Below are 10,493 nucleotides of genomic sequence, written 5' to 3'. Positions count from 1 at the left end.
ATCTCAGATTCTCCAGCATCTGCAGTTCCTACTATCTCATGTTTACAATAACGCTGTGACTGGTGGATTCATGGATTTTGATTATCAGTGCACTCCTTGTACCATAGTCATAATACCTACCAAAATGAATTACTCCACAATGCCCTGCATTAAGTTTAATCTGACCTTGTCTACCCATTGCATTGATCTGTCCACATCCTTTAGATGTTCTACACTAGACTTCTCTTGGTACACAATGCTTTCAAGCTTCATATCACTCACAGATGTACAAGCGATAGGTTTGGAGAGTGAAACATTGGGACAGAGGGGGAAGAAGAGAGAGAAACAGTGAAGGAGGCAATAGAGTGAGGAAATGTTGCATTGTTCTGATGATTGCTCTCTATATTTCTCCCTTTCTCTGTCTTTCTCGTTTCCTTCTTTCTCTCCGCACTTTAGTTGCTCAATCCCTATTTTCCTCTCTTTGTTGACATCTCCGTACCAATCAGTTCCTTTGATCCAGGTTGAGAGAAGGAGAGAGAGAACAATGACAGGGTGATATAACAAGTAAGAGATCCCAGCCTGAATGTAATAAACCTGCATTGTAGTTGCCCTTGGGTTTGTATTCATCACTGCTTTTTCTAATACATGCTCACAAGCTGGACTTAGGTTCACAAGGCATAATTTCACAAGAGGTAAGGAACAAAGAGAATAGCCACATATTTCAGGAGGGCTTAAGCAGTGTGGTGAAACAGAAAGACACATGGTAGACTTACCTAAGTGCTCATAAGTGTGAAGTGATGCATCTTGGAAGGAGGACTGTGCAAAAACACACATGCAGAAACAAAGGCACCTGGAGGCTTTAGCTCTGCTGGCCTTCAATTATCCAGGAGGGGGGCTCAGTATCACCATCCCCTTCCTCTTTCTTTCACTCCCTTTCATTCTCTCTCTCAATGTACATCCTGACTTCACTATCGAGTGGCATCCTGATTGCGTAATAACCTTGAGATATTTCAGTCTCACTGTTTGAAAACAGTAACTGATCACATGGCATTTTTATATCTTATATATTCAATCTGGGAACTGTTTACTGCCATTTGGTTTCTCTTTTCTGAAGTCATCTTAAATTAGTCTGTGAAATTCTCTTCTCTAGCGAGAGTAGAGGCTGGACCCATTGAGATTACTCAAGGCTGAGTTTGACAGGCTCTTAGTAGGGAATAGAATGAAGGCTTGAGGATACAGTGCCTTGCAATGTAGAAAAAGGAGTGATTTCAAACACAATTGAGCACAGAGCCATAGGTGACAATAAAAGCATTTTATTTAACGTAGCAGATTATTTAACTTGCTGCTGATGCATCATCCAGTCGCATGGGAGACAACATCAGCCTTTGAATGGTCTACATTTCTTATCTTTGGGACAATGGAATAGGAAGTTATGAAGATAGTTTGGTGAAATCACAAAGTTATATATTGTAGCATTCTTGGTCTTGAACATCCACGATGAAAGGCCTGTCCGCTTTAATGTAACTCTCGGTCTGCAGAATTGGTCATCCAATTTAGGAGAATCCTAAATGCTGTCATTTATCCTCATTATCAGAGGCTTCACAATGCACACTTCTTGAAATAAGAAAAGACGTATAAATTAGTCACCCTGCTAAACGCACTGGTAGTTTACTTCCCTCAGCAGTCTATCCCTGGACCCATGCTACTTCTAAAACTTTAGCAGATACATGGGAACATGAAAAGTTACTTTGCCTCAGTATTTATGGTGGTAAAGGGAGGATAGTGTGCTGGAAATCATGACGAAATCAATAGTGGATTGGGGACAGGAACTGAATAAAATTAACATAAGTAAAACATTGGTAATGAGGAAATGAGTGGAATTAAAGAGAGACAACTCCCTCATTTTCCATCCGAGGTTGTTAAAGGAAGTAAGGCAGCACATTTTAGGTGCCCTTGTGAAAATTTTTCAGACTTCCCTAGATGCAGGAGTCTTCCTCTGGATTGTAAAATTGCACGTGTTATTCTCCTGTTGACGGAGGGTGAAAGAGAAAAGCTAGAGAATTACACACCAGTTAGCCTAACTGGCCTGTGGTGCGGAAACTGTTGGAATCTTTTATCAAGGATGGGGTAACTGAATAACTTGAAAATTTTCAGTAAACCAGGGACAGCCAGCATGGATTCATGACAAGTAAGTCAAACCTGATAAAACTCACAATGTTTTGAAGAGGTGCCTGAGGTAGTGGATAGGCAGATGTTTTTGGATGTTGTTTATATGGACTTCCAGAGGCCACATAAGGAGACAGTTAATTAAGTTTGAAGCCCATGAAATTGAGAGCAAATTATTGACATGGCTTAGAAATTGGTTGAGTGGCAGGCTGCAGAAAGCAGGGATAACGGCTCTCAAATTATAGGTACTCAAATTGGTAGTAGACAGTATAAATGATAGCATACATTTACAAAGGGATATTCATAGACTAAGCACATGGGCAAAACTGTGGCAGATGGAGTTCATTGTAAGCAAGTGAGAGATTATTCATTTTGGAATGAAAAAGTATAGATCTGAATGCTTTCTAGAAGATGTGACGTTAAATACAGTGGATGTCCAAATAGACTTGCTCACCTGAACTAATGTCTCCTGATGTGGTTCCATGTCATATTTTAGGTGACTCTTGTGAATATAGGAGGAATGGTTAGTAAGTTTGCAGATGACACCAAAATTGGTGGTATAGTGGACAGTAAAAAACATTATCTTGTAGTACAACGGGACCTTGATCAGATGGACTGACGGGTCGAGGAGTGGCAGATAGATTTAATTTAGCTAAATATGAGGTGCTGTATTTTAATAAGGCAAATTAGGGCAGGACTTATATACTTAGTGGTAAGGTCGTGGGGAGTGTTGCCATCAAAGAGATCTTGGGGTGCAGATTCATAGTTCCTTGAAGGTGGAGTCACAGATAGACAGGACAGTTTAAAGGTGTTTGCTTTTATTGGTCAGTGCATTGAGTATAGGAGTTGGGAGGGTCATGTTGTGGCTGTACAGTACATTGATTAGGCCACTTTTGGAATATTGTGTTCAATTCTGGTCACCTTGATATAGGAAGGATGTTGTTAAACTTGAATGGGTGGAGAACAGTTTTACATGGATGTTGCCGTGGTTGGAGGGTTGAGCTATAAGGAGAGGCGGAAAAGGCTATTTTCCCTGCAGTGACAGAGGCTGAGTGTGTGACTTTATAGAGGTTTATAAAATCATGAGGTGCATGGATAGGGTGAATAGCCAAGGTCTTTTTCCCCAGGGTAGGGGAATCAAAAACCAGTGGGCTTGGTTTAAGGTGAGAGGGGAAAGATTTTAAAAGTATCTAAGGGGCAACTTTTACATAAGAGGGTGGTGTGTGTATGGAATGAGCTGCCAAAGGAAGTGGTGGAGGCACAACATTTAAAAGGCATCTGGATGGGGACATGAATATGGAGGGTTTAGAGGAATATGGGCCAAATTCTGGCAACTAGGAATAGATTAATTTAAGAAATCTGGATGGGACAGATGAGTTGGACTGAAGGACCTGTTTCCGTGCTGTCCAACTCTATGACTCGAAGTGCTTTCGGGTGTTTTGTGACGCTAAGTATGCTAATATAAATTGTTATTGTTACATGTAGTTTCTAAGTTCTTAAGTGATTGCCAAATTAATTTAATCACCTAATCTACTCCCTAACTTGATCCAATCCATTCTAATCTCAATGAATCTAATCCAACTATCAGTTACAATCTATTTCAATCTAATTTGCATTTGTCCAATCTGCTCTAATGTCATTTGCTCTCCTCTGAATTACTCTGACATTACATACAGTGTATTCTAATGTAATCCAGTTTACAGTCACCTAATCAATATGAACTTTTCTAATCTGAAGTAATTCTTAAGGGAATCCATTCTTCTCTGCAAAATTCTCTTTTGATGAAGAATGCTCAAGGAATTCCACATGAAATATCTCTGTTGCATTGTCTGGAGTCAATGGGAAGAATATCAAAAAAACTTTAGTGTCCCTCTTGAAGCTAGCTTCATAAATATTCAGACACAACTCCTGCAGAATCAACAACAATGAACTGGACATTGTGTCTAGACAGCTATAAAGCATCTTGATAACCAGGAAACAATAAAGAAAAGAGTTTCAAGTATCCTGTAAAGTTCCTTCTAAAGCACTGCAGCATTGACATTATTAGTGTCATAGAAATGTACAGCACGGAAACAGACCCTTTGGTCCAACTCATCCATGCCGACCAGATATCCTAAATTAATCTAGTCCCATTTGCCAACATATGTCCTATATTCCTCTAAACCCTTCCCATTCATGTACCCATCCAGATGCCTTTTAAATGTTGTAATTATACCAGCCTCCACCACTTCCTCTGGCAGCTCATTCCATGCATGCACCACCCGCTGTGTGAAAAAGTTGCCACTTAGGTTTTTTAAATCCTTCCATCTCACCTTAAACCCATACCCTCTAGTTTTGGACTCCCCTACCCTGGGGAAAAGACCTTGGCTATTCACCCTATCCATGCCCCTCATGATTTTATAAACCTCTATAAGATCACCCCTCAGCCTCTGACGCTCCAGGAAAAATAGCCCCAACCTATTCAGCCTCTCCCTGTAGCTCAAACCCTCCAATCCTGGCAACATCCTGGGAAATCTTTTCTGAACCCTTTCAAGTTTCACAACGGTCAGGCAGACAACAATGGTGCTACATTGTTACAGCAACAGGCTTCTGGAGTGACATGGACAGTAGGGCCCCAGTGGCCTGATGGATAAGGCATTGGCTTCCCTAAGCCAGGGATTGTGGGTTCAAGTCCCACCTGGGGTGTGCTGAATTTAGCTGGTGGCACAGTTGCTCAGTGATTAGTGCTGCTGCCTCACAGCGCTAGGGACCCAGATTCAAATTCACCCTCAGGTGACTGTCTGTGTGGAATTTGCATATTCTCCCTGTGTCTGTGTGGGTTTCCTCTGGGTGCTCATTTCTCCCCATGGTCCAAAGATGGGCAGGCTAAGTGGATTGACAATGCTAAATTACCTGTAGTGTTCAGGGATGTGTAGATTAGGTGGGTTATAGGAATAGGAAAGGTTTGGAGGGATATGGGCCAGGAGCAGGCAGGTGGGACTACTTTAGTTTGGGATTATGGTCAGCACAGACTGATTGGACAGAAGGGTCTGTTTCAGTGCTGTATGACTCTATGACACTATGACAATCATCAATTTCAGTTAGTCACTAAATTATCACACCGAACAGGATTTATGAGCTGATTAAATGGATATATTCTATCTCTAGATTACTTACCACCGTCTTCTGCTATTCTGAAAGCACTAATTTCCCAGAACTGGGGAGGGTTGATATCTGATGTTAACCTGTGAAAATAGAAATAGGATGCTCTTCCTTATCTCACCTTTCCAAAAGGATATTTCAGTTAAATGTTCCACAATTTGTTTGCTCACAATTACACAAAGCGTAACTTTCAGCACACTTGTGACTAGATTCATTGGGACTCAAATCAAGAGAATCCAGCTTCAAGAACTCCTGAGTTTCAACTCTGCGAGGGTCATTAAAAGTTATCTTCATCAGAGGAAGAGCTGCAGGTTCAGACAGAATTGCTCCCCGTTCGCTTTAAATCCAGTACTGCACCCAATCAATTCTCCAATGGTAGGTTCCAATGGAGTCTCTTACTCTCCCTTTTAATTTGCCAGAGGGCTCTTGGGTGGCATAGTGGTTAATGCTGCTGCCTCACCGTACCAGAGACCTGGGTTCGATGCCAGCCTCTGGTGTCTCTGCCCAGGTTTACCTTAGGGTGCTCTAGTTTCCACCCGCAGCCCAAATTTGTGCAGGTTAGGTAGCTTGGCCATGCTAAATTGCCCATTGTATCCAGGGATGTGCAGGCTAGGTGGATTGACCCTGGGAAATGGGGGTGGGTCTGGGTGGGATGCCCTTCAGAGGGTCGAGTGTGGACTTGATGGGCTGAATGGCCTGCTTCCACACTGTAGGGATTCCATGACTCCCCAGTTACGGAAAATGGCTTTCCTGCCATTGTGATTGGTAGTGACCACTCAGCAAGTTTTAGAAATAATGTTGGGTCAACCCCCAATTTAAATAACATTTCAACGGCGAGCAATGGAAGGGAGTTTGAGAATCTTAAGATCCTCCATCCCACAAGCTCAACCAATTCAATAAAGATCTTCGGGGCAGTGATTATGCTGCTTGCTTTGCATCTCTCTGAAGGCAAATGATCTTTTCCTTTCGCTGTCCTGCACCGTTCTCCATAAAGCATTTGTAATCGGAAGGATAGTTCTTGTCATTATGTATTGGGTCAGAGTTATAGAAAGACCAGTCTGAGATCTTAAAGGACAGGCCAGAAACAGTGAAGGTGTCTGTGCTGGTGGGAAAAAGCAGAATGAGCAGGCACGATAGTCATCAACTAATCCAAAGGGCAATTCAGTGGAGAAGTCTTAGCCTAGACAATGGATGAAATATTACTGCTCTGCAGATGAGCTAACAACAAATAGATTCAGTACATTTAAGGAGGAGGTGGGCAAACTCCCCAAGATGTGGATAAAAACAGCAGGAGAGTGGAAATTGTTTCCTCTATCCTTGTTTGAGTTAGCATGACCAGTATTCATTGCCTGTCTCAAATTTGCTGTGCGTCTGGAGTCACATGAAGGCCAGACCAGGAATGGATGGCAGTTTCGTTCCCTAAAGGGCATTAGTGAACCAGATGGGTCTTTACAGCAACTGCTGGTAACTCTATGGTCACAATGACCTGTTATATTCCAGATTTTATAAACTGAATTTGAATTTGCTGTGGGGGTATTCGAACCCATGTCACCAGGAGATTCGCCTGAGCCGCTAGACTAATGGTATTCCCACTACAGCGCATCAGTGCGGGAGAAAGTATAGTTCCTCCCTGTAATTCTCTCCATTGTCAAAGGGACTTCAGTCTGTTTTTCAACCAGACACCTTCTTCAGAGTTATGACTCTCCCTGATCAATATAGTGAGCAACTCCATTCCACAATACCTATATGTTTTCTGTCCAGACGTGTTCTCTATCTGCCACATCCAAGTGCGCTCATATGCAGGATGTACAACGTTGTGTGTTTCGGCGATCTCAATACCTGGACATAGGGAGAGAGTACAATAAAGTCACAGGGGTCTACAGCAGAGTAAAAGGCTCTTCAGCCCATCGAGTTTGTCTGAGTCAAACACCAGCACCTAACTATTCAGATCCCGTTTGTATGTAAGCTGAGAATCAGTTCTTCCTGTGGTATTTTATATCTTGGGATCTGAAATCTTGGGATTTCAATTCATAACAAGTTGCCTAATTTGCAATCTCATTAAATTTGCAAGGGTGCATTTACTTAGCACCATTATAAAGCTTTGTACTTTATGCCTATTATGACAGCTGACGCATTAAAAGCAATTATAGAATTATTAAAACATTGATGGATTCTCTTATTCCAAAGGTTGAAAGTTCAGCGTGGAGACCAGTATCAGCAGCTGATGTGAAGCCAAGTTCTGATTTGTGGATTTGAGTGCAATTATTACCTTTCAAAGCAGTGCTAGAGAGATGGGTGGAATCATTGGCTTTTCAGGCCTCTGTCTTGTCCTCTTGCAACCTGTGTCTGTTCTGCTCTGAGGTTAAGTTTGCTCACAGACTGGCACCTCTGCATTTGGATCTGTCCAGGGTTTTTTTTTCCCAGAGGTATGCTGTGCGAGGTTTATACCACTGTTATGTTTTAGGACTGGCATTATTTGGTTTATAAGATTTTCATGGTTCGGAACTTTCATCATGATTTCAGTGACCATTGTGGAGCCTGTCTGAGAGTTAAACTGGGTCATTTGTTGTGAAATTAAAAAGAGGAGTCACGATGAATATTTGAACAGAGGTGCTGATTGTGAATAATGATAGCTGTTTCCCCATCTAGAACAAGGAGACCCTAATTGTCCAAAAATCCAGAAAGGTAGTTATACTATTAGGTTAAGCTATCCCGTTCCTTTGATTCTAAGATGCAAAGCAGTGGTAATTAGAGATAGCTAATAACATTGTCACTTGGATACTTGGCTACTGTTGCTAGGGAGAGGAGTGCAGGGGAAGCCATTTTGAGATCAGGGTGCAGGCTTCTGTATAAACCCAGAAATCTCACAGATGGAGGGATCATTGCAATTTTAGTCTTGATCTAGTTGATCAAGGGGAAAAGTAAGGGGACAGCTGTTGGTTGGGACTGGATCTTAAGCAGAAAAAATACTGCCTCAATCATTCATCCTGTGAAATGTGATTGGGAGATCAGTTTAAAAGTTTGGTTTGTCAGGCAGGGGTTAAACATGCCTACAGGGATTACCCAACTGAAACTAGAGGGAGAATCCCCAGGGAAAACTCTCATGGTGGATGATATGATTGGAAAATGTGGTAGGCAAAATGCACACAGGATAATTCCAACAAACGCACATGTAATAATGATCAGATAAGATATTTGTTGTTGATTAAGGGGCAAAATTGACCAAAACATTGAGAGAACTCCCTCCTCTTCTTCAGGATAACACCATGGCATCTTTTACATTGACCCAAGAGGCCAAAAAGGGCCTGACTTTAATATTTCGCCCAAAGGATTGCACCTCTGGCAGTGCAGCACTCCCTCAGTACCTCCTGGAGTGTCATCTTTTATGCTCAAGTCCTGGAGCGGGACATTGTGACTCCAACTGAGCTGTGACTGACCTGTCATCGTTGGGTCTTCCCCTCCTTAAGGCATTGTGGGTCAAAGTACAGCACTTGGACTGCAGCGGTTCAGGAAGGCAGCTCACCACCACCTCCTCAAGGGGCAACTAGGGATGGGCAAATAATGCTGGGCCCAGACCACAAATGAATAAAGAACAAAATGAATACACAGGGAATGCCATTGCAAATGTCCTGTTAACATGTGTCACTTAGAAATAAACACATAATAGTTAGACTGAGTTAATTCCAATCTTAGTGCGGCCTTCTAAGTAAAATGATATAAAATGGGGATTTTAAAACTTTTCAAGATCCTTGTCATGTTTACATAATTATTTAAAAATATTTGAAAAATCCAAAAACGTGCAACAATGATAGGCTAAGATGCCCGATAAACAGATTTTTAAACCTTTGGCAAGGTAACCCAATAACTTTTTTAATTTTTTCACAAGACGTGGCGTTGCTGGCTGGGCCAGCATTTATTCCCCGTCCCTAGTTGCCCATCTTGAGCTGCCTTCTTGACCCACGGCAGTTCTTGTGGTGTAGGGACAGCCTCAATGCCATCAGTGGGGTGGGGGGCAGGGGGAGGATTCAGGATTCTGGCACAGCAACGTTGAATTTAGAAAGATATATTTACAAGTTAGCTGCTTCATCGGAGAAACACTATATCTTAGCTACGCATTTGCTGTCAATTAGCAGCAACCTGAATCCAAATTTGTCAAATTCAGTGTGTGGGAACATTGTAGGCCCTTTCTTACTTTCGGTGAGCTGATCTTCATAAAGTTACAGATTATTTTAAAAACTTCCCTTCATCATCCATCAATAAACATCGAAAAGATAAAGCCAATGCCCTAAATTGGAGCCTAATTCTAAATAGAAGAAACTCAAATGAAAAATACTTACTGCTTCTGGAAACTGTTAATGGCCCTCTCTGCCACGGAATGCTTGTTGTTTCTGAAATGAGGCATATTATTTTAAATAATTACTTCTTTCATGATCATCAGCTCTGAAAACTGTATGAGGCCTGTTGCTGAGTTGGACTGTGTGGGGTGCAGTTTAACAAGCTCATTTATTGGGCCTGTCCCACTCCCTGTCTGCTCAGGTACAGTCCTGACCACTCTACTACAGCGGAGATATTCCACTGTAGTCTCTGGTTGTGGTGGACCAGGATTGTAAAACTCACTGAAGTGACAAATGGGAACAAATTACTGCAGGTGCTGGAATCTGTACTGAAAACAGCAAATGCTGGAGATCACAGCAGGTCAGACAGCATCGGTGGAGAGAAAGCAAGCTAACGTTTCGAGTTTTTTCTCCTGACAATGGTTTCATGGTCAACATTAGACGCTTAGTTCTAGATATTTATTGAATTCAAATTCCACCATTTGCCATGGTGAGATTCGAAACCAAGTCTCTGGAATATTAGAGACAACAAGGTGCAGGGCTGGATGAACACAGCAGGCCAAGCAGCATCATAGGAGCAGAGAGGCTGACGTTTCGGGCCTAGACCCTTCATCAGAAAAGGGGGAGGGGAAGGGGGTTTTGAAATAAATAGGGAGAGAGTGGGAGGCGGATAGAAGAGGGATGGAGGAGAGGATAGGTGGAGAAGAAACAAACAGGTCGAAGAGGCGGGGATGGGGCCAGGAAAGGTGAGTGTAGGTAGGGAGTTAGGAAGGGGATAGGTCAGTCCAGGGAGGACGGACAGGTCAAGGGGGCGGGATGAGGTTGGTCGGTAGGAGATGGAGGTGCGGCTTGAGGTGGGAGGAGGGGATAGGT

General features: G+C 42.4%; 1 long non-coding RNA gene across 1 annotated transcript; it reads right to left on the bottom strand.

Annotated features, from left to right (window-relative positions):
- Positions 1–1,276: 1,276 nt before the first annotated feature.
- LOC125482106 lies at positions 1,277–9,858 on the bottom strand. Its single transcript, XR_007261550.1, has 4 exons — positions 9,624–9,858; positions 7,029–7,125; positions 5,302–5,369; positions 1,277–1,593 (listed from the first exon to the last, which is right to left on the bottom strand). It is a non-coding gene; the product is annotated as an uncharacterized LOC125482106 (long non-coding RNA).
- Positions 9,859–10,493: the final 635 nt, after the last annotated feature.

This window comes from Rhincodon typus, unplaced genomic scaffold (assembly GCF_021869965.1).
Source record: "Rhincodon typus isolate 14 unplaced genomic scaffold, sRhiTyp1.1 hic_rhity00005973, whole genome shotgun sequence".
In the NCBI taxonomy this organism is placed as follows: domain Eukaryota; kingdom Metazoa; phylum Chordata; class Chondrichthyes; order Orectolobiformes; family Rhincodontidae; genus Rhincodon; species Rhincodon typus.
Note: the sequence above shows the minus strand (reverse complement) of the source record. Positions and strands in the feature narration are given on the sequence as shown.